Raw genomic sequence first — 24,996 nt, 5'->3', positions numbered from 1 at the left:
AATAATAATAATAATAATAATAATAAATTATATCCATGCCACATGAATCATGCACATGAAATAATAAGGGCTTTCTTCAAATGGAAAAAAAAAATGAGTCTTACCCTTTCAATATCCCTATATTAATTTTCAGGAAAACCCATGGATTTGAGGATCCATGTTTTCAATTTCTGTCTCTGTAGCCCACACTAAGGTAATTACTAGTTATTTCTTGATGCTCTAGCTGAAATCTGCCTATGCTGCTATTGCTAGCATATTAAATGAGAAATCATTTGCTTCCTTTCTTGTAGTTTTTCAGAAATTTCAATGTGTCAAAAATACACCCCTACTTGAAACACTCTGGTGTATCCAAGGACTGAAAGGAAACTAAGTCAAGGAAGGTTCTTGCAAAACCTTGGGACAGTTTCCCTCAATGACAATTTTCCAAAATTGTAATACTATCACAACCATGATATATTCACTTCGATTCAGATTTCTCTAATTTTCCCAGGACGTGTGTGTGTGTGTGTGTGTGTGTGTGTATTAAATACTATATAAATTTTTCATCTTTGGGGGCTTGTGTACCCACCACTACAGTGAGGACACTGAACAATTCCAACACTTCAGGGATCTTTTGTATTGTCTTTTTATAACCACACCTGTACCCCTCTCCTGTCCTTAAACCCTGGCAACCATTCATCTGTTCTTCATTTCTTAAATTTTGTCATTTCTCATGTTATAAAATGGAATCATACAGTCTAACATTTTTGGATTTTTTTCACTCAGCATAATTTCCTAGAGATCCATCCAACTTGTTGCTTTCATTAATCATTCATTCCTTTTTATTGATGAGTGATATTCCAAGGCACGTATGTCCTACAGTTTGTTTAATAATACCTGCTGGAGAATATATGAGTTGGTTGTGGTTTATGGCTATGAATAATTTTTGTGTGGATTTTTTGGTGGAAAGAAATCCTTAATTTCTCTGGGATAGAAGCCCAAGAGTGCAATCGCTGGGTTATATGCTAATTTTATATTTAGCTTTATAAGATACTGTCAAACTGTTTTCCAGAGTGGCTGTTTCATTTTAAATTCCCATCACTAATATATGAGTGATCCAGTTTCTCCAAATCTTTACCAGCATTTGGAATTGTTGTTACTTTTTAGTTTATCCATTCTCATAGGTGTGTGATGATATCTCATTGTGGCTTTAATTTCTGGTTTTGCATGGCTCATGGTGTTGAATATCTTTCCATGTGCTTATCTGCTCTCTGGATATCCTCTTCAGTGACATTCCTGTTTTATCTTTTGCCCATTTTATAATTGAACGGCATAATATTTTCTTAATTATCATTTTTTACTGTTAAGTATTGGAAGTTATTTATATATTTTATATACTATTCCTTTGTCAGATATGCAGTTTGCAAATATTTTCTTTCAGTCTGTAGCTTGCGTTTTTACCCTTGTCACATGGGCTTTTATAGGGAAAAATTTTGGGGTTTTTTTCCAAATATATCTTTTTATTGATTTCAGAGAGAGGCAGGGAGAGGGAGAGAGAGATGGAAACATCAATGATGAGAGAGTCATTGATCGGCTGCCTCCTGCATGCTCCCGACTGAGGATGGAGCCCGCAACCCGGGCATGTGCCCTGACCGGGAATCGAACCGCAGTTGCGTGGATCCTAGGTCGATGCTTAGTCACTGAGCCACGCCCGGCCGGGCAGGGGGAAAAGTTTTTAAATTTGATGGGGTCCAATTTATAATTTTTTCTTTTATGGCTCTTACTTTTGAGTCAAGTATATAACAACTTTTGATTAGCTCTAGATTCCAAAGGTTTTCCCCTATTTTTTTTCTGAAATTTTTGTTGTTTGATGTTTTAAAAGTCCATGATTTATTTTTATTAAACTTTGTAGAGGTCTGAGGTGTGAGGTTTAGGTGGAAGTTTATTATTTTGCCTATGGGCATTCCATTGCTCTAGCAATTTTTGTTGAAAAGGCTATCATTCTTCCATTGAATCGCTTTCACCTTAAAAAAGAATTTGAGCATATTTCTGTGGGTCTTTCTGTTTCTGGGTTTGTTATGGATTCAACCAACTTATGAATTTATAGCTCTGCCAATACCGTACTCTCTTCAGTCTGTAGCTACATAGTAAGCCGAAGGTTTTCCCGTACTATTGGGTAGAGTGATTCCTCTCCTCTATTCTTCCTTGTCAAGTTTGTTTTAGCTATGCTATGAGATGTGCCCAAGCTTGTCTACAAAAATAACTTGCTGGGATTTTGATAGGAATTACATTAAACTTATAACTCAATTTGGGGACAATTTACATTTCTACCATGTTGAGTTTTCTAATCCACAAACACAATGTATTTCTTCATTTGTGTAGGGCTTCTTTGATTTCTCTCATCAACATTTTATAATTTTTAGCATACAGATTCTATGCATATTTTTAAGTGTATCTCTCCCTAAATATTTAATTTTCTTTGAAGCCATTGTGATTGGTATCGTGCTTTTAACTTCATTTCCTCTATTCAGTTCCCATATGAAATGTAATTGATTTTTTATGTTGAACTTGTATGCTATGACCTCACTGAAGTCACTTATTAGTTCTAAGAGTTTTTATAAACTCTTTGGGGTTTTCTATGTAGATAATTATATTATCTGCAAATAGAAATAGTTTGACTTCTTTCCCTATCTGCATGTCTTTCTCGTTAGAACTTCCAGATCTGTGTTGAATAAGACCGGCAAGAGTGCACATTGCTACCCAGCTAATATGTTTTAAAAGCACACTGGAAAAAAAAAAAAAAGGAATATATTCAAAGGAACAGAACTTGGCTTAGTCCAACTCATTGGAGGAACCTGGATTGTTTAATATGTATCATCATAACAAAGACAGGCTTTTAATATTTGAGAGATACACTTGGGAGAAATATGTATAACAATTTTATGACGCCACATGAGACTGGGAAAGATTTGAAAAAACCTTCAAAATGGAGATTTGGCTTAGAAGAAAATAGGGGTAGTAGGAATACTCTCTGGCATTGGTAAAGGATGTCTCATGGAGGATTAGTTCTATTTTCTAGAAGTATTCTAAACAGAGGCAAGATTATCTTCTCTGTAGAAGGACCATGTAGAAAGTGCTCCTCCCTGAGTCCCAGGTAGCCTCCAAGGAGCTGTGCCATTCTCCATCCTGGTACTCTAGGAGTCAATGATCTCTCTTTAAACACACATTCAGTTGCATTTTTCTTTTATGCGGTTACTGAATCATGCTGTTTGTGCTCTTATGACTTTGGACACAGATAAAGTTCTCAGCTCATAAAGCTAATTAATAATGGATGGTCATGGTGATGCTAACCCCAGAGTCACTATGACATAAAGAAAACAGAACTCTAAATAAGCTTAATGGGTATTAAGCACAGCAATTCAAACTCAGTCACTTTTTTTTTTAACCCTCACTCAAGGATATATTTTACTGATTTTAGAGAGAGGGGAAGGGAGAGAGAGAGAGAATAATATTGATGTATGAAAGAAGCATCTATCAGTTACCTCCTGTATGCGTTCCCACTGGGGATTACAACCTAGACATGTGCCCCAACAAGGAATCGACCAGGCAACCCCTTGGTGCATGGGACAAACGCTCCAACCAACTGAGCCACAATGGCCAGGGCCTCAGTCACTTTCTTAATAAATTGTTTTTTTTCTCTTTTAACTACATAGTTGCCATTTTTTTCCTGTTCAATCGTTGCATTTCCCCCCCCCCCAAAGCAATATTAGTGATATTTTGCCCTATGCACAATGAATAGATACTGCCTTAAGTTCTGTCTCATGATTTTAATTGCCTGCCTTGTATGGTTTGGGTATGGAACTAACAAAAGTGGAATAAAAAGGAGAGAAGAGAAATAGACATGAAGTGCAAAGCCAGGGCTAAGATGAGCAAAAGGAGCACAGATTGGAAACAGAAAGCGCTCACTCTCAGGCTCATGCAAGTGCTGGGTCACTACCTGCGAGTGACTGTTCCCTTAAAGGTTGTGCCCCGTTGTACCTAGTTTGTCTCACCCAGGTCCAGGCTCGAGACTTCTGAGTCATCGTTAAGTAACACAAGCAGACAGGTGTCAGCTAAGCAAGGAATTTCCCACTGATAGCTCACAGGAAATTTTATTTCTAGTTTTATCAAAATGCAATTCACTTAAAAGAAAAAAATTAATTTGTAAGGCATAATGTTCATATAACTTTATTTCTTTACAGTAGTTCCTTATATAGTACTTTGTCTTCTTTTAAGACGTTAAGCTTATTATATTAACCTAATACAAAATCATAATTTTTGTTGGCTAAAAAATTGAATACTGGCTATTTCATGTGATTGGTTCACTTTATTATCACACGACATAGTGGAAATAACATGAGCCAAGGAGTCATGTCTGTGTTTAAATCCCAGGTCGCTCATTTGGCCGCTATGACTTTGGTGTTCTCATCTGTAAAATAAAAGCAGGGTTATCTTTCAGGATTGTTTTATTAAATGAGGTGATGTGGCTATACTACTGCTCGGAGTGATTACTATCCACTGCACCTGGTCCTTGTAGAAACTCCAGGGTAAAAGCCCAAAAGTTATGGTTGTGCCAGCATTAGGGGAGAAGTCAGATGACTATTCTTCCATGCTTGAGATTAGAAATTTCCAAACCTGCTGAGTATCAGAGTCTGGCAGCCTTGTTCTAGCGTGGTGCCGGATTAGCTATATTTTTAACAAGTTCCACTGATGATTGAAACGTGCTGCCAAATTCAAGAGGGTTCCCCAGATAACGACGAAGATCCCTTCTGACTTTAAGTCTTGTACTTGTTTATCAACTTCTGCTTGGAGCATTTTTTGTTTCCCTTTTCTAATATACACTCATGATTCCTCTTCTCGGCGATTTCCTCCCCGAGAAGGCCCCAGGCCAGCTTGATGTGTGGGCCCTGTGCGCACAAGGGAAGCCTTTCGTTCTCGCATCGTCCTGTGAATCTGCCGGCCTCGCTCTGTGTTTTTCCAGAAGAACTTTTAATTAAAAAATAAGTCAAACAAGATTACTCAGTTTTCTTCTTTCAGAGGCATCACTGTCAGTTGCCATGAAATCCCCTTTTTCTGTAACTCTCTTTCTTTAAGATATTTGAGTTCAGCAACAGCCTCTGTGTCACGTTGGGGATAAAAAAGCTGCTCCCTGGCCTGCTGCTGGGGGCTGGGACTGCCGTGGGGAAGCAGCCCGCGCCTGCAGCCGGTCAGGCCCCGCTCCTCCCTCTGGCATCTTGTTCAGACGCGGTATCCAAGGCTCTGTTACTCTCTGGGGAGCTACGTGAATGTCATCGCGGTGGCCCGTGGCCAGCATCCCGCCCTGGGGAAGGGCAGCCTTGGGCACAATCCAGAGTGGAGATTGTACAGTGTTGTCCAAGGGATCTTAACCCCCCCCCCCATATACTTAAAACCTGTATTTCTGACCTTCAGTTCTGAATTTTATTCAAGCAAATATATTTGCCTGGATTAAACCTAGCTCATTCTGGAAAAAAGAACCTTTCCAGGAAATTGTCATTACTTTAGGACTAAATATTAAAGACGAATTGTAGCTTCCACCTGGGTTGCGGCAGAACTATGACTTTCAAATAATGGAAGTTGTTACTTTATTCCTTCAGTGTTGTCATTCATACAATAGACTCTCAGCAGCAGAGATGTATGGGAGCCTTGGAGGTCATTAATTCTAACATCCACCTCATTGGGGATCTGTTACTAAAACTACCTGATAGACTGTCATCAGAGCCTCTGATGGAAAACTTCCTTTGATTGGCAGCTCTCTGCAGTCTAAGACAACCCATTTGGATTTGAAGTTCCCTATTTTCTACAAAGTATCTCTAAATATTGATCAGCCTCTCTAGTATCCAACCATTTATTTTATTTATGCTCTGGAAATCCACATTGAATAAATTTAATGTCTCTTCTCTATGAGCTCTTCAAATATTTGACCATAGTTATATCTGCCTCTGTCTTTCCTTCTCTAGTTAAAATAATGTTAATTCTCTATCCTTTATATGTAATAGCTTAAAATCCATATAATTCTGTTCACTTTCTTTATAACTTGCCTGGGTTCTTTTAGGTACTTAAATGCATGAATACCATCTGACTAGGGCAACTTTCAATGGGTTATATTCTTCTTTACACTAGATATCATACTTTATTACTACAGCCTCTTATCACATTAGTATTTCAACAGTCTTTTAACCCTTTGCATCAAAATAAATTTTTAGTTAACTGAAACCCCCTATGTTTTTTTCACATAAACTGATATTAAGTAAGAATTATAAAGGTATGAAGAGAAAGAAGATTGGACTGGATTGTGCTTTAGTTCCAGCTTTGCTACTACTTTATTTTATGATCTTAGGCCAGTGTCTGATTCTCCGTTTCTTGAACTGTAAAGTGGAAAGTTTAGATTAAATGATTCTTAGGGTCCATAATATTCTGTTATTCTCAGAAACCCTGTGTGTTTCTCACATAATTGATTGATTTTAAAAACTAAAATGTAAGGCTTTTTATTTATGTCAACAAATATTTACTATTGTGGTGGTATTTGTTTATTATTATTTCTGTTGACATTCACCTTTTGAAATGTGGATCCATAGATCCATAGATATGGAATTCAGTTATTTTCTGAGAAACTCCTAAGTGTGGAGGGGATGAAAAGTCTTTTACTTCAACATGGAGTAAAGGGAAAAACAGTTGTGCCAGTTAGAGTTGGAGCAGGGAGGCATATCCCTACTCTGAGCGATGTGAACAAGGGACCAGAATGGATGCCGTCGTGGGTGTTGGTGAAGATGTCCATTGGAGGCCTGTGCATCTGTGGTTGGCCTACTGCCATCACTGTATTTCAGTAGGGACAGCTGGGGGAAAATATACACAAAGTGGGAAGAATAAAGACAGACGAAAATTTGCGAAGATAAAATGAAATCCATGTGCACAAGTTAGAACTCACATCTGTGTGTCACCATGTCTAACGTTGACAGTATGGTGACCGGCAGAAAGAGCTGGAGCCCTCTTCAAGAAAAAAGTAGACCATTGATAAACATAGACTTGAATTGCATGGGTCCACTTATAAGCAGATTTAAAAATCCACTTATCACTGGACCTACACAGTTCAAACCATGTTGTTCAAGGGTCAACTGTATACAAGCAGCTGGACCAACCTTTGGGGAGGCTGGGAGATATCATGGGAGGCATAGAAGCTTCAGGCCCAGCTGCTACGGCTCTAACAAGGGGAACTAGCATATCAACAACAATTAAGCACAGTTATTGTGACGACTAAATGCTACCCAGCCTTCACTTCACTGCCTTCCAGATCTCATGCAATGTCCTTGTCATCAATCCTACTGATCCAGACCCACACAGGAAGGCAATCTGGAAATATGCGCAGGTTAACACTGTGCAAAAATCCCATTTTCTGACTATCATTGTATGAAGGTCTAGAAAAAATGAGCATAGACAACTCAAAACAAATGTGAAAACGAAAAGAGCTGATAATGATTGCTTTGTTACATAAAATGTAATAGTGTACATAACTGAAAAGTCTAAAATAACTTCCTATATACATAACTTATATTCTACATATTATTCTCTGTATATAATAACATTAAGTTGAAGCAGATATATAACTTTATTAAACTCTCTGTTCAGTGTAATGAAGTGTATCAACAAAAATAAAATGCTATATTTAGGATAAGTGTGAAATTGAAGTCAGCTACGTGTGACCCTTGCACTCAGTATATTGGAAATGTGTGTATGTGTGTTTGAGTGGATTGGGGGATTTGATGACCTTATCCTGTGTCAAGAATTCACCTTATGTTAGTCAAAGGTCTTAGAAGCCTTCCTTCTGGACTTTCTGTCCTGATCTGCGTGACTCTTTTCCTGTTTTCAGCCTTCACTTGAACATTTTCCCAACTAGTGTTCATTCTACCAAACCTCTTGACTCCTAGTTTACAATTTATTTTGTAAATGACATTATTTCAGTTTGTATTCAATATTATCGTTATTATTATTACCTTGGAAATCAGCGTTTGGTCTGCTATCGTCTGTTGTTGTGGTTTCAAAGAAAGAGGTGTACAGTTGCAAGGCATCTTCATTCTGAAAAGATATAATTACACGTAGTATTAAAAACAACACTAGTATTTTGACCACTCAAAGAGCATTCTGTAGTCCATGAATGGTTGTAAGTGCTTTTGAGTATGCCTTTAAAAACACAGATCAAGGTGTTTCGTTTTCTTTAAAGGTCAAGGTAGAGGTTACAATAGTTTAAACTAAACTTGATGTGCATTTCAGCCTTAGTTATTCTTTATTTGCCTTCAAACAGTCCGATCAACCAAAACAAAAGAATTCTTTTAAACCCCACAGAATGATCTGGGGATAATGTAGAAGAAAGGGTGGTTAATGCCTTTTTATTTAATCTACTAAAGGCAAAACACATATTTTCACTTTCAAAAAACATTTATATCAGGTATATACCCTGTAGTCCTACCTTGATACCTTATCATCTCCAGCTTATTGCTGTTTTTCCCTGACTATTTACACCACACGTTACTCCTGGAATACTAATTGTGATTTGTCCTGGTGATTCCAGGCACCCCCGAACTTTCTGTTTATAGTAGGGTAAGATACTGAACAAAAAAGAGTTGTTTGCATTGCTGCTATGCCAGATAAGGACAGTTAAAAAGGGATTAAAAGGTTATGGAGGTTATTAAGAGAAACTTGAGTTTGGAGGAGGGTAATAAATGAGATTTAGATGCAGGTGACCTATTTAAGGCTTCAGGGAGGAACTCTTTGAGCATACTTATGTAAATGTCAGGAAATGGTGGTATTTACCTATTCATCAATTTACAGTAGTCGGCTTATGCTTTGCAGACATTTACCAAAACAATATCAACAGCAAGATCAACTAGTTTTTCACAGCCAAATGTATTACAAGCCATTTGCATTTTCATTCAAACCTCTGTATTCTGGATAAACTTTTAGAAGATGAGATATTTTTCTCTGCCCAATTAAGACCACTTAAATTTCTCCTATTAATTAAACATTAAAGTTTCCCTATAGTGCAGCTAATTAATTCTTGAAATATGAAAATCACCATGAGGAAGACAATTTATGTAATAATTTGCATAATTTAAGTCTATGCTATGGTGATCAAGATAGGGGATACATGAAAATTAAATACCAGTGGGAGGAGAGGGTGCATGTTTATTTTCATATACACTTAGCACAAAATGATGGACAATCAGGCTGATCTTATTTTTCCCTCTTAAGGATTAAAATCCTTAACTTATATGTATCAACTTGACAATTTAAATTTAAATGATAGTAGTTTTATAGATGTAATAAACTGAGTTCTTCTTGAAGGAAATTATATTCAATATGAAGTCAAACTCTATAGATTTTCAAAATTTTAGACACTTTAAAAGGAATAATTACACATTAACTTATTTTAATTTTTACAAAGTTCCCTTATTACCATTTTTCAAATAACAAGGGAAAGAAGTTAAGGAACTGCTCAGTCTCTCCAGTCAGTGGGTTCGTTCCTTCATTGGTAGTTGAGCCTGAAACTTGACATGACTCATGAAGTAGGTTGCCAAGGTGCTTTCCATCGGGGGCCATTTAGGACAGATATGTCATACTTTATACTTTTTTTTTTTTTTTTGGCCTTAAATGCTAATGCTGTATAGGAGGAATCAGCCTAACATACACTTTGTAGGGAGCATTCAAGGGACACATATTTTGCAATGAGGATTGAATGGATGATAGGGATAAATTCTATCCACATTGCCTTGGGGACTATTCCCGCAGTTGCCAGGTTAACACCTCTTTTTGTTCACCTTTCAGCAAAGGTCCTTGAAAGTTGGCAATGGCACTATTGGCCTGAACTTATCAACTGAAAGATGTTTTCCGCTTGTTATAAAGCCTAGGAAGGGGTAGCATTACTATTGTTGGCTCATGTGCTGTATCATCAACAATCAGACTGAAGATCTGAGGCACAGGTGTGGCAGAATGTTAATCTGAAATCTGCTATATTAGAGCTAGAAACCTACCTGGGAGATCAAAGATGACAAGGTTAGTATAGAAAACAATATAAATTATTTCTCACCCTCAAGTCTGTCCTGGCCAACACGAATATCATTTATGTGTTCTACTAATGATGGGGTGAATTGAGCAAATTATTATAGATCTTTATGGAAGGTGTCAAAGAATAGAAAACACAAATGGATTTTAGCCATGGTTAGGTATTGGGACCATTTATGCATGTTACTCCCTGCTGGCTTATGAAGCAGACCAGAATTAGAATTGGTCATTGTTTATATATAATTGGTTCATGAGCTATCTGAGAAGTGTGGACCTGTTTTGCCTTTAACATAGGCACCAAAAAAATGCTCAACCCTTCACTCCCTGTTCCAAAGTGTGGTTATAACAAGAAGGAACACAGGGGCTAAGTGGGGAGGTCAAAGGGGAAGTTGGGAGGGAGGTGTGAAAGTGATAGTTGGGCTCAGAGAATATGGGCTAAGGAGTCTTAGATCTGAGATGGTGAAAGCCACTAGGGCAAGAAAGGCCAATGTAAAAAGTGTGATGCATGGAAATCATACAGGAAGAGTGTAACTGTATTTCATCCTTTGGTCTGGAACAACGAAGGCAGAGAGGTAATAGGATAAAGTAGATACAATAACTGAGAATGTGAATAGCTCTAAGGGGTTTCATTGAGGCTTGAAGAGCAAATTCAGGATAAGAAATATGCTGTATTCTATAGTCTGTGTCAATCCAAGGCATTTGTACTGCCTTTTATATAGAAAGCTTCTGGAAAAATATAGATAGAATGATGGATAATAGATTCCCAAGGTGCTATCATTGCTAATAAAGCTGACTTACGTTTGCATAATGCTTAATGGCTTTCAAACTACTTTCATATAAATTAACTTATTTGATTTTATAATCCCTATGAGATATGTAGGACAGGTATAATTTTACTAACTTTATAGGTAAAGAAAAGAAATGAGATTTAGAAATACTAATTGTCTTATCTTCCATCACCACAATCTGCAAACAGCCGAACTGGCACTCAGATCCTGATTTTCTGATTAGGAATCCAGACCATTTATTAGTGAATATATATATTTGGTAAATTTATATTTATTTGGTAAACGTAATAATTATATTTGATAAATATCTATATAAATATATAGGGCAAATATATGTATATTTACATATATAAATTTTATAAAAGCTAAATATGTTTAACAATATATTTAGATTTTCAAACTGTTATCATAGAGGGTAGTTATGTATGTTTGGGTGTTATTCTGGAGAATCTTGTCTGGAGAAAATTTTGGTCTAATTCAATGTGATTTCTGGTTTTCCCATGAAGAGTTTGAAAAGAGAAGTAAAAGTATAAGTAGGTCAACCTGGGAACCCAGTGGAGAAAGATTACAGCCAAGCAGGAGGGCCTTGCTGCTCTCAACCATTTAGAACCACATCCTGACATGGGATGGCATTTTGGTCCTTCAGAATCTCTGAACATACTTCTACACTGAGGCTATGAATTTTTCCAACCATGGCCAGGGCGATGTAGGCAACTAGGTGAATATAACAGGCCAGTACTCAAGACCTAGCTTTGCTATTTACTGCATGTCACTTATTTTTCTAATGTTCAAGTTTACTTGTCCATATAAAGGCAATAACGACATCTGCCTTTTGGAGACAAAATGATTCTATGTAAGTAAATGTATTTTGCAAACATCAATAGTTAGAAATGTCACCCCTATCGAGAAGATACCCCTTTTGAAACATTTCTTGTTAAAGACATCTGAAGTCATTTATATAATTTCTAAACTATATCACATTGAGGCAAGGGCAGATCTTCAGAAAACTATTGTGTAAAATACCACCAGCTCTTTATTTTTCCTTTTCTGTAGGCCTGCTGGATAGATTTTCTGGGCTGGACAAGATGACAGCCACTACTGAGGAGAGGGAGGTAGAAGCAGCAGCTGCTCTTGCAGCTGCAGAAAGCTGCTGACACAGGACCCAGTTGGGAAAGCATTGAATGGAGTGCAGTAATTTGGTGGAGAAAGGCAAAGAGAAGGCAGAGCGGCACACAGTGAAGAATGACTCAGAGTTTTCCCTACCCAGAACTTTATTGTGCTGGGGTTCTCTTTAGCATTTTTGTCATTGAAAATTGGAGGCTTGGAATTAGCAAGAGACCGAAAAGAGTCTCTGATGAACCTCCAGATGGAGGTGCTTTGTTTTAAGAAGAGTAGAAATAGAAAGAGAGGTGTACTTGCATACCAAACAGAGGCTCAAAGAGTAAGTGGGCATGTGTAGATAAAAGAGGTTGTTAAGTGACTGCAGAGAGAGTAGCACCACTCAGTATGCTTCTGGATGATTTTAGGAAATGGTTATGAAAAAGAAAACAAGCAAAGGGAGACAGAAAATTTTTAGAGGTGATGGATATGTTCATTACCTTAATTGTGGTGAATTACCTTAATTGTGGTGATGGTATCATGGGAGCATGCATACGTCCAAATTCATCCATTGTATACATTAAAAATATGTGCAGCTTTTTGTATGTCAATTATGCCTCAAGAAAGCTGAAAAGAAAGAAAGGTTTCATTCTGTCTTGTTCTCATTCTTTGAAGAAGGGGTTACAGTTTAGTCTTAAACACTATAAAAGAAAAGAAAACCAGCTTCATTCAACATCTAAGCTTATTTCTAGCCCAATAAATTAGAAGGAAGAATTTATAGCCGGCATGCAAACTGTGCCTACTGTGTTATTGATTGGTGGCTGTTCAAAGAATGTATTTAGAGAACTTAGTGCTAAAAATATGTATTCATATTTTTCTGAACAGCTTTGTTGAGATAATTTCCATAAAATAAAATTCGATGATTTAAAATGTACAGTTTTATGAGTTTATAAAATGTGTACAGTCATCTAAGTACCATCATAATCACAAAATAGAACATTTCCATCATGACAAAAAAGTTCCCTTACAACCGTTTGCAGACAATCCCCTCTTCCTGCACCTGGCCCCTAGGTAACAATGGTGATTTGTTTCTAACACTATAGTTTGTCCTTTTAGAATTTCATATAAAGCATATCAGACAATATAAAGTATTTGATTTTGAGATTTATCTATTCTGATTTCTATGTCAGTTTCTTTTTATTGCTAAATAATATTCTTTGGTATTAATACACCGCATGTTTACCCTTGGCCAGATGATGGACATTTATATGGTTTTCAGTTTTTGATTATTATGGATAAGGGTCCTATGAACATTCATGTTAAAGAGTTTGGTAAGCTGTTTTCATTTCTCTTTGGTAGATATCTACAAATGGGATTGTTAGTCCATAAGGAATTGTATGTTTAAAGGAAATGGCCAAATGTTTTCCAAAGTGAATGTACTATTTTGGTTTACTGCCAGCAATGCATGAGAGATCAAGTTGTTCAATTTCTCGCCAGAATTTTGAGTTATCGCTCCCTCTAATTTGCTTACGCCCACTGAAGAGTGATGACGAATATTGCTATTCATATATGTAATTTCTGGTGAAGTGTGTGTTCCACTCTTCATTTCATTTTGTCTTACTGTGGTTCAGTTGTAAGACATCATATATTTTGGACATAAATTTTTAATCACATCAATTTTGCCAGTATTTTCCCCAGAGTACTGTGTGCCTTTTTATTTTATCAACAGTGTCTTTTGAAAACCAAAAGTTACTAAACTTAATGAAACCCAATTTGTTGGTTTTTATTTTATGGTTCATCCCTTTTTCTGTATTACTTAGGAAATAAGTCTTTGCCTATTTCAAGGCCATAAAGATGTTCTGTTATATTTTCTTCTATAAGTTTTATGACTTTAGCTCTTACATTTTGTTTTATGACTTATTTTAAATTTCTTTCTGTGTATGGTGTGAGGTTAGGGACAAGGTTTATTTATTTATTTGTTTTGCATATAGATATTCAATTGTCCCAGCATCATTTGTTGGAAAGACTAACCTTTTACAGCAAAACATTTTGGCATTTTTGTTGAAAAATCAGTTGTCCATATATGTTTGTATCTATTTCTGGACTCTGTTTTCCACTCATCTCTTTGTTGTTGTTGTGTATCATTGAGGCAGCTGTGATTCCTGGCAACCCTATGAATGAGTGATGTCCACAATGTCCTATTCTCAATGTTTATGCCAATACCACACTGCTTTGATTATTGTGCTTTATACTAAACTTGAAATCGAGTATATGTGTTCTCTAATTCTGTTTTCCTTTCAAAATTGTTTTGGCTAATTAGACCCTATGCATTTCCACACTGACATAAAAATCAGCTAGTCAGTTTCTTCAAATGACCTACTGAAATTTCGTTCAAGATTGTTTTGAACCTATAGATAAATTTGGGGAGAATAGAATTTTTAATATTATTGAATCCATGAACATAAACATCTGTCTTCTTATTTAGATCTTTAATTTATTTCATCAATTATTTATAAGTTTAAGCATATATATCTTGCACATGCCTACTGAAATGACCATGTAATTTTATTTTTTTATTCTTTAATATTGAGAATATAGTCTGGCTAGAGGTATATTCATTTTATTAGAAGATTCCATGGATTTTCTCTATTTTTAAAATTTTTATCAACTTTACCATTATGTTAATAATTTCCTTCCTTGTGCTTATTTTATATTTACATTACTCCTTTTATTCTAGTTTTAAAAGTAGAAGCATAGGTCATTTATTTGGGATAATTCTTCTTTTTCTACTATAAACCTTTAATACTATAAATTTGACTCTATGCACTGTTATGCCTGCATTGCACGCATTTCATAAAATGTATTTTCTCTCAACTCAAAAGATTTTCTAACTTCTTTTGTGATTTCTTCTTTTTTCTTTAAGTTATTAGAGTCATGCTATTTAATATTCAAATATTTGGGAATTTTCCAGATCTTCTTGTTATCAATTTCTAGTTTATTTTCAATTTTTAAAAATATATTAAAACATTTTAATGACTAGAATGTCGTTTATCTTGGAGAACTCTCCATGTGCACTTCAAATGTAGTGTATTGTGCTGTTGTGGATATAGTATTCTTTAAATGTCAAGTAAATTGGCTGATAGTGTTGTTTAAATATTCTATATACTTATTGATTATCTACTTTCTCTATTCAAACCCTGAGAGAGCAGTGTGGAAATCTTCATCTATAATTAATTGTAAATTTGTTTTTCCTCCTTTCCATTTTTACATTTATGTGTGTCTTTGCTTCAGGTATTTTGAAGCTCTCTTATTTAGCATACATACATTTAGGATTAAATGACTTCTTTGTAAATTGGTCCCTTTATCATTCAAAATTGTCCCTATATGAATTAAGCTATATAAGTATTCACATATAGGTCTTCCTGTGACATCTATTTTCATAATGTTCTAGACCTTAGGATGTAAACAACATGAACCTTCACAAAGCACAAAAAATAAAAAAATGGAAATACCCAGACAATTTGAAAATATGTGACAAGAAACTGAAGACATCTTTTTTGAATCTGATCCTGGAGCAAGTTCCACCTTCTGTGAACACAATCTAATAGTGCCTGATTTAGCTAAAAAAATAGTTTAATAAAACCATGTTAGGCAGCTACCATGATTTTGGAAGTGCTGGATAAAGAGGTGCCAGGCAGGCTTCTAGGAATGATAATGCCCCAACCAAATTAAGAATGGCATAGTATAAAAATGTAGAGGGTGTTACCTCATGAAACTCTTATGAAATTATTGCCATAATCACACCAATGCCATTTTTATTCCAGGACTAAACCTAGCAAATATTGTCCAAGTCAGGCATCACTGTCACATTTGCAAGCGAAATAGATTCTCCTCTGTTCCTCTCTGAGCTTTCTTCCTCAGGCTGTTCACTCTGTCATACTGATGGTTAAGCCTAGTAGGTGGAGCCCCAGGGAATCTGCCTGTGCTCTAATGCCAAAGGAGGCTTTGAGATAAGTTTTCCGGTCCTATTTTGGAGAGGGGAAATTTGTAATGTTAGGAGTTTCCCAGACATATTAGTATTTTATAAAATATTTTGATCAGCCAGAAAATGTTGCAAATATGTCTTGTACTCTTTTTAATACTTCTTGTTTAAATAGGATATGAGGTCAAGGTAGAGTTTCATGCTAATAGTGAAAGGAATAGGAAAAGATGCAGAGAGCAGTAACCACAGATTTGGCTTTAACAGATTTAAATTAATAAGCAAAATGCACATAAACCAGAGGAAAACAGACCATAAACCCTTTGATTGTTTTTTGTTTTGTTTGATTTTTTTTTACCATTATATTTTTAACCTAAAGAAATGAAGTACCTGGCGTGTAATAGGTATTGCATTTAAAAATTTCCCGAAGATCAATAAGCCACACTATCACATGGAAAGAAGAATACAACTAAATGCAAATTTGATTGTTTTAAAAAAAGTGCAGTGGGGAAGAGCTATGTGATTAAAATAGTTCTTACTTTATAAAATAAATTTTATATGTTTTATTTAAATAAATAGTTTTCTCAGCTGCATGATATTTAAAATGTGTTTTAATTTAAAATTGTTATTTACACATAACTTTTCCAGATATAAAGTTATTCCTTGCATACAGCAATATCTACTTTATCTTATTGCTACTGCTACTTGGGTATGTTGCATTTGATTTAACCATATAAATGTAAAAAAGCTAATAGTTATATTATACAAGGGAGACAAAGGATGACTTCGTTCTAATCACGCCCAGAAGAAAAATAGGGTGAGGTTAAAGAGTAAAGAGGAAAATTAAAGATAATTAAGAAGCTAGATACTGATATCTAAAATAGTATGTATTTATATTGTTATGACTATATATTCTTTGCATAAATATACTGTCTGGAATTTTTTTTCTGAGTTACTGTCGTAGCCACGCAGGTACCCCATTCAGATGTCCCTCCGAGTGATCCTAATATGGGTTTCATAGCTGACTGTTAGCCACTAGCTGTGGGCTCTTCAGGCTTCCCATGGACCATGGACATGGACATGCCTGTGCTGCTCCGAGCCCACGACTAAGCATGGCCAAGGGGCAGGACCAGGCTGCTCCAGCTTCCTGTGAATTCTCCTAATGAGCAAATGTGGCTTGGAGATTCCCTGTCACTCTGACTGAAGCTTCCTCAGAACTGCATTGCAGTCTGAGGAACTTCCTTCACAACCCTTCTCTCTGTTTTTTGACAGGTGTCAGACATGTTTCAGCAGCTCTCTCTCAACCCGCTCTTTCTCTCCTTTCCATTTCCCTTGGTAGGGATTCTGTCTCCTGCAAAAAATACCTTGCCGGACTAGTCCCATCTTAGTGTCCCATCTTCTACATTCAGGACACATAAAATGTCAGTTACATTCACACAAAAAGAAAAACACATTTTTTCCATTAAAAAAATGAAAATAATACCATTAGGAATGATTGTTGGGTTAATAGGGTTTTTTTAAAGTATGTTTTTATTGATTTTATTATTTTTTTAAATTTTTTTATATATCTTTATTGATTTCAGAGAGAGGGCAGCAAAGAGAGAGAGAGATAGAAACACCAATGATAAGGGAGTCATTGGAGATTGAGCCCGCAACCCGGGCATGTGCCCCGACTGGGAATCGAACCCTGATCTCCTGGATCTTAGGTCGATGCTCAACCATTGAGCCACCCCAGCCGGGCCTGTTTTTATTGATTTTAAAGAGGAAGGGAGAGGGAGAGAGGGAGAGAGAGAGAAACATCGATAAGAGAGCAACATCAGTCGGCTGCCTCCTGCATGCCCGCTACTGGGTATCGGGCCCACAACCCAGGCATGTGACCTGACTGGGAATCCAAAGGGGGGGCTTTTTGTTCATGGGTACATGCTCAACCACTGAGCAACACCAGCCAGGCTGTTGAGTTAATAGTTTTAACTCAATTAACCACATGTTAAAAACCACACACACACAAAAAAAAACACCCCTAGCATATCAGCCTACCAGGGCCAGAAGTGATGTAACACTATCTCGACTGATTTATCATAAATATTGACATTATAAATAGAAATAACGAACATAAGGAGTTGTCACTAGCCCTGCGAGCTCATAAATAGAGTCAAATATCACATACCCTTCCAACAGGAAGAAGTTAAGTGATTTATTTTATGAAAATTAATGCCTTGCTTATTATGGGTAGTTTTTATAAGATGTTTATATGAGCTAGATTTTTTTTAAGAGAAAAGAGTAAGGAGTAGTGAGGATGTTATCTAAGCCAGAGGTTGCAATATGGAAGCTGGAGGGCTAAATTAAGCCAGCAGATACAAGGATCTGGGTAGGAACTCTCTATACTTTCTGCTAAGTTTTCTATAAAAGTGCTTTAAAAAACAAAGCCCATTAATTAGAAAAAATGGCTAACAATTATAAATGTCCTTAGAGAGAGTCCATTATATCTCTGGCATCTTATGTAAGTTTTTTTACATTTATTACCTTGCCTTGAAAATATTTCAATATTTCTTAAAATGGGCCTTCAATGAATGAAGCAAATTGCTTGGAGCTGAAGATTTTGGAGGAAGTTGGTTCCTTCAAGTCTTAATGAACAGTTTGGCACAAACTTTGTAAGGCCATGAAAGCTACACCAAAGAGGAACAATTTTTTTTCATTTTTGTTGTTGTTGCTTGTTTTACTTAACAGTAGAAAGTCAAATATTTGAATCAGGAGAAGGATTTTTAAATGCCAACAACAAATACACAAAAAAGAAAAACACATTACCAGAATGAAATTCGAAGTTGTAAAACATTTTTAAATGGTTTTTTCATTTGTGGAGTAAAAAAATTAGAAGAAAAAAGCAGTACCCCCTCCCCCCGCCAAATGGATTTTACAGTATGTTGGGCTGTATCTGGGTCATTAAAATAATGATTGAAGGATAAGTCAAAGGTAATGTAATCATCAAATAAGAAAGAAGAATTAGCCCGGCCGGGCGTGGCTCAGCTGTTAAGCGTCGACCTTGGATCCAGGCGATCAGGGTTTGATTCCCGGTCAGGGCACAGGCCCGGGTTGCGGGCTGCAGCTGATCAATGACTTTCTCATCATTGATGTTTCTATCTCTCTCTCCCTCTCCTTTCCTCTCTCTGAAATCAATAAAGATATATTAAAAAAAAAAAAGAAGAGAGAGAGAGAGAGAGAGAGAGAGAGAGAGAGAGAGAAAGAAAGAAAGAAAGAAAGAAAGAAAGAAAGAAAGAAAGAAAGAAAGAAAGAAAGAAAGAAAGAAAGAAAGAAAGAAAGAAAGAAAGAAAGAAGAATTAGGTTGGTTAGTATTGTCTAGAATCTACTAGACAACTAGAAATTAACACCTTCTCTCTACTAAAAGCCAAACTCCCTATTTAAAGAGAAATATGTGAGAGCTACGAATCACAAATACTTCACATTTCAGTTCTGGGAGCCATCTTCTGTCTTCAAGTGTCAGAAATTGTTATTAAACCTTTGCTCTGGTAACAATTAAGAAAGCAGAGGTTGTTCTGGGACTGTGGGGGGAGGCTTTTAGACAGGCATCGGTCGTCTCAGCCCCATCCCCACAGACTGACCTTGCATCTCCCAGTGATGACCCAGAGGACGCCAGTGTTCACCGTAGCTCCAGGGGCTCGTGCCTGCCCTGGTTCTTTAAAGATGAAGAAGGACGTAAAATCCGCCAAATGAACAGGAAGAGGAGATGGGCAGCGCGAAATCTGTTGGTAAAGAGTTTATGCGAGAACCTTATGGGTGGCTCCAGTAAGAGCCCAGGAGCCCAATACGGAGTCCGCACATCAAACTAAACTCACTAAGGCCGTCTCCAAAGAATGTCTGAGAAAGGCCTCAGATTCTAAGGATGCGTGGATATGATCTTAGATTCAGATGTGGGGCAACATGTAGGGCATTTGGGGAATTTCTAAGGGAAATTGGAAGACAGCTGTTGGAAGGAAGCTGCTGTAAACTAAAGATTGAGAAGATGCACATGAAGCCTTGAGATTAAAAGCAACGCAATCCATTGTGTCTGGTAGGATGCAGTCTCTGTATAACAATTTCCTTTATCCCAATACCTAAATCAAGTTTCTTGTTAAGGGTCTGATAACCCTGTGCTAGTCACAAGTATTTGCAGAGTAGCTCCAGATTTCAAGCATCTACACTAACATTTCTTTTTATTATGAGAGAGTTAATTTTATAGAGGAGTATGAGACCAGAGGAAAACAGACATTTTAACCAGTACCAGGATATGGTTACCATTTTTCTAGTCTATACATTTTTAATGGCCAAGACTGTAAAATAGAGAAAAAGGATTCTTTGGCTACAAAAAATAAAACCCCCAGTCTTTTCAGTACTGTAATTTCCTTTAAGTCTCTGCCTACTTTAACCTTATGTTCACATAACTTTCTTTTCTTATTGTTTTTTATTTTTAGTTTTTGTTCCTTTGCTAAAAATCTGTTTTCTTACATTTTTTCTTGGTTGGACTTTATAATCCACCCCACCACCAGGCATTCCTATCTCACTGCCTTGCCTCCTTTTGCTTCATGCAACTTCCCTTCTAAACACAAAATGTTTACTTAGTTTGGAATTATTGGTAAAAATGAACAGAAAAAGGAATAGTAGAAACGCAGTTTGGGACCACGTATTTTTCCCACCTTAATTGGCTTCACTTAATACTCTTGTTTTCACTAGGATCTTAGACACACCTGCTCTAAAACATAACAATTCCAAAACATTTCCTTCAAGCCAAGCTCCTCAAGACACCTTGCCAAAACTCACTTTAAAATGTTTGGATAAAGAATGCATGTGGAAATAGCTCCCTGTCAACTCCCACTTTTATGCCCATTATGTGTGTTAGTAATAGCAACTACTATTTATATTGTGTCTTCTCCTCATTGAGCCAAGAACTTTGAATGTTTCCTATACATTCTTAAATTTTTAAGACTACGGTAAAAAAAAATTCTAAATAAGTGCCTCCAATATTCTCATTCCTAGTTATTTAAAAATTATGTATCTAATTTTTGGAGACAGACTTAAGGTTCCTAATCAGCTGACCTTAAAATAGGAAGATTATCCTGCAGGGTCTCATGCAATCACATGGGTTGTAAACGCAGTCAAGACAGGAAGAGAGATGTGGCAGAAAAGGAAAACAGGAGATATGAGGCAAGAGGGGAAATTGGACAAATTCGAAGTATGAAAAAGATTCTACTCAGTGTTTCGGGCTTTGAAGATAGAGAAAGGGGGCCATGAGCTAAGGACTGTAGGCAGCCTCTAGAGGCTGAAGATGACAGCTATCCAAAATAGCAAGGACATGGGGACTTCCATGGTACAACAGCACAGAGCTGAATACAGCAAGTGATCTGAATGAACTTGTGTGAGGATTCATTCCCAGGAACCCCAGAAAGGAACACCTTGATTTTGGCCTTATGAAGCCTGGAGCAGCCACATTGCTCCTGGACTTCTGATCTATAGAAAATTTGAAATAATAAATGTGTGTTGTTTTATTAAGCTTTAAAGTAACTTGTTACAGCAGAAGGACAGAATGAGATGAGTCAGGCAGGCAGAACATTTTTATTGAGCACCTATTATATCCAAGGATTCATGCTAGCTGCTAGAAGGAATAGAGAAACAACAAAAGACAGGGATAGCCTTTGCCCTTTCTGGGCCTTTATTCTAGTGGGTAGGACTATATATGCAATGATCTGTTTGGTGAGTGTTGAGAAGGGACAAATGCATGAAACAGAAGAACTCAGGTGGTTGTTCTTCATGGGTGGCTTGTGCAGGTCCTTATGGTGTGTTCCTATTTCTTTCTGCAAAACAAGCTGCTTCCGACTAATGTATTGGGTTATTTCTAAAATGTATTAACTTTGTAAATGTATGCACATATTTAAACATTTTTATCTTCCCACTCTTTTTGGAGGGATATATATGTGTATATATATAGATGTATATATATTTACATATATATCTATAAAAATGGCACATATATGCACTAGCATATGTATATATAAGCACATATATACATATATAAGCAGACATCTATAATTATATGCTGTTTGGGGAGACATTCATCAGCTTCTGAAATGAACCTCTAACTTCAAAAGTGGTAAGGTCTTATCTAAAATCTGTTGATTTAACCCTTCCAATTTGAGGCAGTGTAAATTTTCTTCAACTATATTTTCCCCCTAAAATTAGCTCCTACCGACAGGTTCTTGCATGGTTGATCTTTTCACCACCAGTGCCTTCCCTCATGCTGTGTAGACTCCAAGGCTCTAGCATTGCAACACCCTCAGAGAGGAACAGTGCTCTGGAAAGATGAGTAAGGTGATGTGATAACTTGCAAAACAGAACACCTTAAAACAAATTCTTCAACCAATTACTGGCACTTAAAATGGTGAACATTAACAACACTCTGTGTGGCTTGGGGTAAGTTGATGATGATATTGATTAAAATGCAGATATATCATATAGCTAGGATAAACTTACTCACTATAAACAATGATTCATTATCTTAGATTAATTTATGGGGCTACTTATAAAACTTAGAACAAGTAAGTTTTCAAAAAAATTAATTCAACTATAATTACATAAACTGCACAAATCTTAAATGGAGAGTTCATCTAATTATTACATTTATATGCACCCATGTAACACCAACTGATAAAGACGATCTTTCCAGCATCCCACGAAACTCCCCTATGTCCCCTCTTAGTCAGTACCCTGTCTCCCAAGTTAACCACTCTTCCGATTTCATTCATGAAAAAGGAGTTTTGCTTCAGAAGAGGTTAGGTTTAAATTTAAGTTGGGAGGAGATGGTTAATAAAAATGAGGAAGACAGGCTTGGGCAGAGGTTTCTGGCTACTCAGGTGTGAGTCTCAGATGGAAAAAGAAAGAATCAAAGGCAATTGTTACCTACTTCTCTGTCCCAGAGTGTTATGGGAAAGCTCAAATAACAGAGGCAAAACATCTTGCAAAGATCACATGGTATGCTATTGAACAACATGACATCCCCAATTTCACATAAGTTGTATCCCAAAAGCTCATTTATAAATTCACCACTGGGAACTTGGAATCTGCTTCCTCACAGAAACAATGTCATAGATGTCATAAATGATGGTTAAGATTCCAGGTTACTCATACAAGCCTAAATTAAGCACAATGTATCTAATACGTTGCACTTTTAAAATGAAATATAGGTTCAAATCCACAACACACATAACTAAAACAAAACAGACAAAGAAGAGTAATTATTCCTATTTATCTTGTTGTTGGTACTTTAGAAAAGCCAGGTTTAATTAAAAGACTTATGTGACATTAATTTATTTGGGTTTTGGAAGGATCTGTAGAGAATATTCAAATACTTTAGATGATGTTTTCCTTTATTTTCTTGCTTTTACTCTGAAAATACCACTTCTTGTTACCCTGACACAGGTGAATCACTAGCCCTAGGCCTAGATTCATCGGCCATTTAAGAACAGTAACAGGTGGTTTAGGCAGAGGCTTCAGACAAAAGAGAAGTGGCATCAACATTTTCTTACTCATTCAAAATCGCCTTCCTCTTCTGGGGAAAAACAATTGGAAGGTGGGGTTGGCGGTTATGCCTCGGAGCTCCCTCGCCATGCAGGGCTTCGCTGACCCAGGCCCCCGCGTGCTGCTCAGGAACATACCAGTGCGTTCGTGCTGAAGGCGTGGTCCCCAGCCAGGGCCTGCACACAGTGAAGGCGCTGTGGTCCTGGACGGAAAGGCACAGCTCTACTCTGACGGCTGACTTTGGCGAGAGGGTGTCCTGATAGCATCGCAGAACCTGCTCTTAACGGTAGGACAGAAAAGGAGCTTCCACCAGGCATCCTTCCCCTCTCTCCTTCCCTCAGGCTTGACTTCCATTGTGTTCTGGAAGTTCTCTTGACCTTCCCCAGCAACTTTCCCATGTTTTTCTCTAAAAAAAAAAAATCTTTTTCTGTTTCATCCCATCTTGGCAGCCTCTTCTCGGGGGACACAGAAATGCTCTGTTTACAAGTTGTGCTACACCTGGAGTGGGGAGGTACTGAGTGAAGACAGTTGGGAGTAGAGTAATGGAAACAAGTAGCATATATTCTATAAGGCTTTCAGGAGAAAATGTGTAAGGAATCCTTAAATATTCTCCTTTCCCCCAATCTAAGGCGCTGTAGGAAATAGCATTGTAGGAAACAGTCCAGCTTGCGAGCAGAACAAATCAGAAACAGAGAACAGGAATTTGGTGGGCATATGCCCATTGTATCGTCTGCTGGAAAATTAAGCAAGGCAGTAAATGGGGGGGGGGGGGGAGGGGAGACGTGGGGATTGAACAGAAACAATAATAACTTTTAGGTGTGTATAAGGGGATGGGAAATGAAAAGAAACACGATGAATTACATTTGGAATTAAGGGGAGTGAAGAACTTCAGAAAGCAGCTAACATTTTTAGATTTGAGTCACAAACGGACAGAATGTGGCTCACATCCTTGAGAAGGATCGTGGTTTATGTGTTTTTGTTTTTTTGAGGGGGGGTGTTGTATATTCATCTTCTTTTGGATTTTTTTAAATATTGGCCTGAGACATAAAATAATTAATCAAAAGCAGCCTTCGCCAGAAATAGTAAAAAAACAAAACAAACAAAAAAAACCTTTCTAATACCTGAAACAATACGTGTGTCCCTCCTTGAGTTACTAATGTTGTAGTTTTGAATTGCATGTGAGATTTGGCCAAGGAGAGAGCCTGCATTTTCTCATGAATAGGACAATCCACGTCTTAAATTTCTGTGAGTTTTCTTTCCCACTGTTCTCTGTTTCTTCCAGGTGGACTCTAACGCCCAGTCTCCATTGCCTTCCCTCGCGGCTCCTCAGCAGCTGGGGGAACAGTCCTTGGAGGTGCAAATGCAAAGCCCCAGTGAAGCATGGTTGGAAGGTATGGTGGGGGCCAGTCAGTTACTATTTCTAGAGAATTATCTGGCCACACAGCTTTCCTGGAGGCACCTCCCAAATCCATGCTT

The sequence above is a fragment of the Miniopterus natalensis genome, chromosome 6 (genome assembly GCF_054644295.1).
Source record: "Miniopterus natalensis isolate mMinNat1 chromosome 6, mMinNat1.hap1, whole genome shotgun sequence".
Lineage (NCBI taxonomy): Eukaryota > Metazoa > Chordata > Mammalia > Chiroptera > Miniopteridae > Miniopterus > Miniopterus natalensis.
This window is presented reverse-complemented; position numbering follows the sequence as displayed.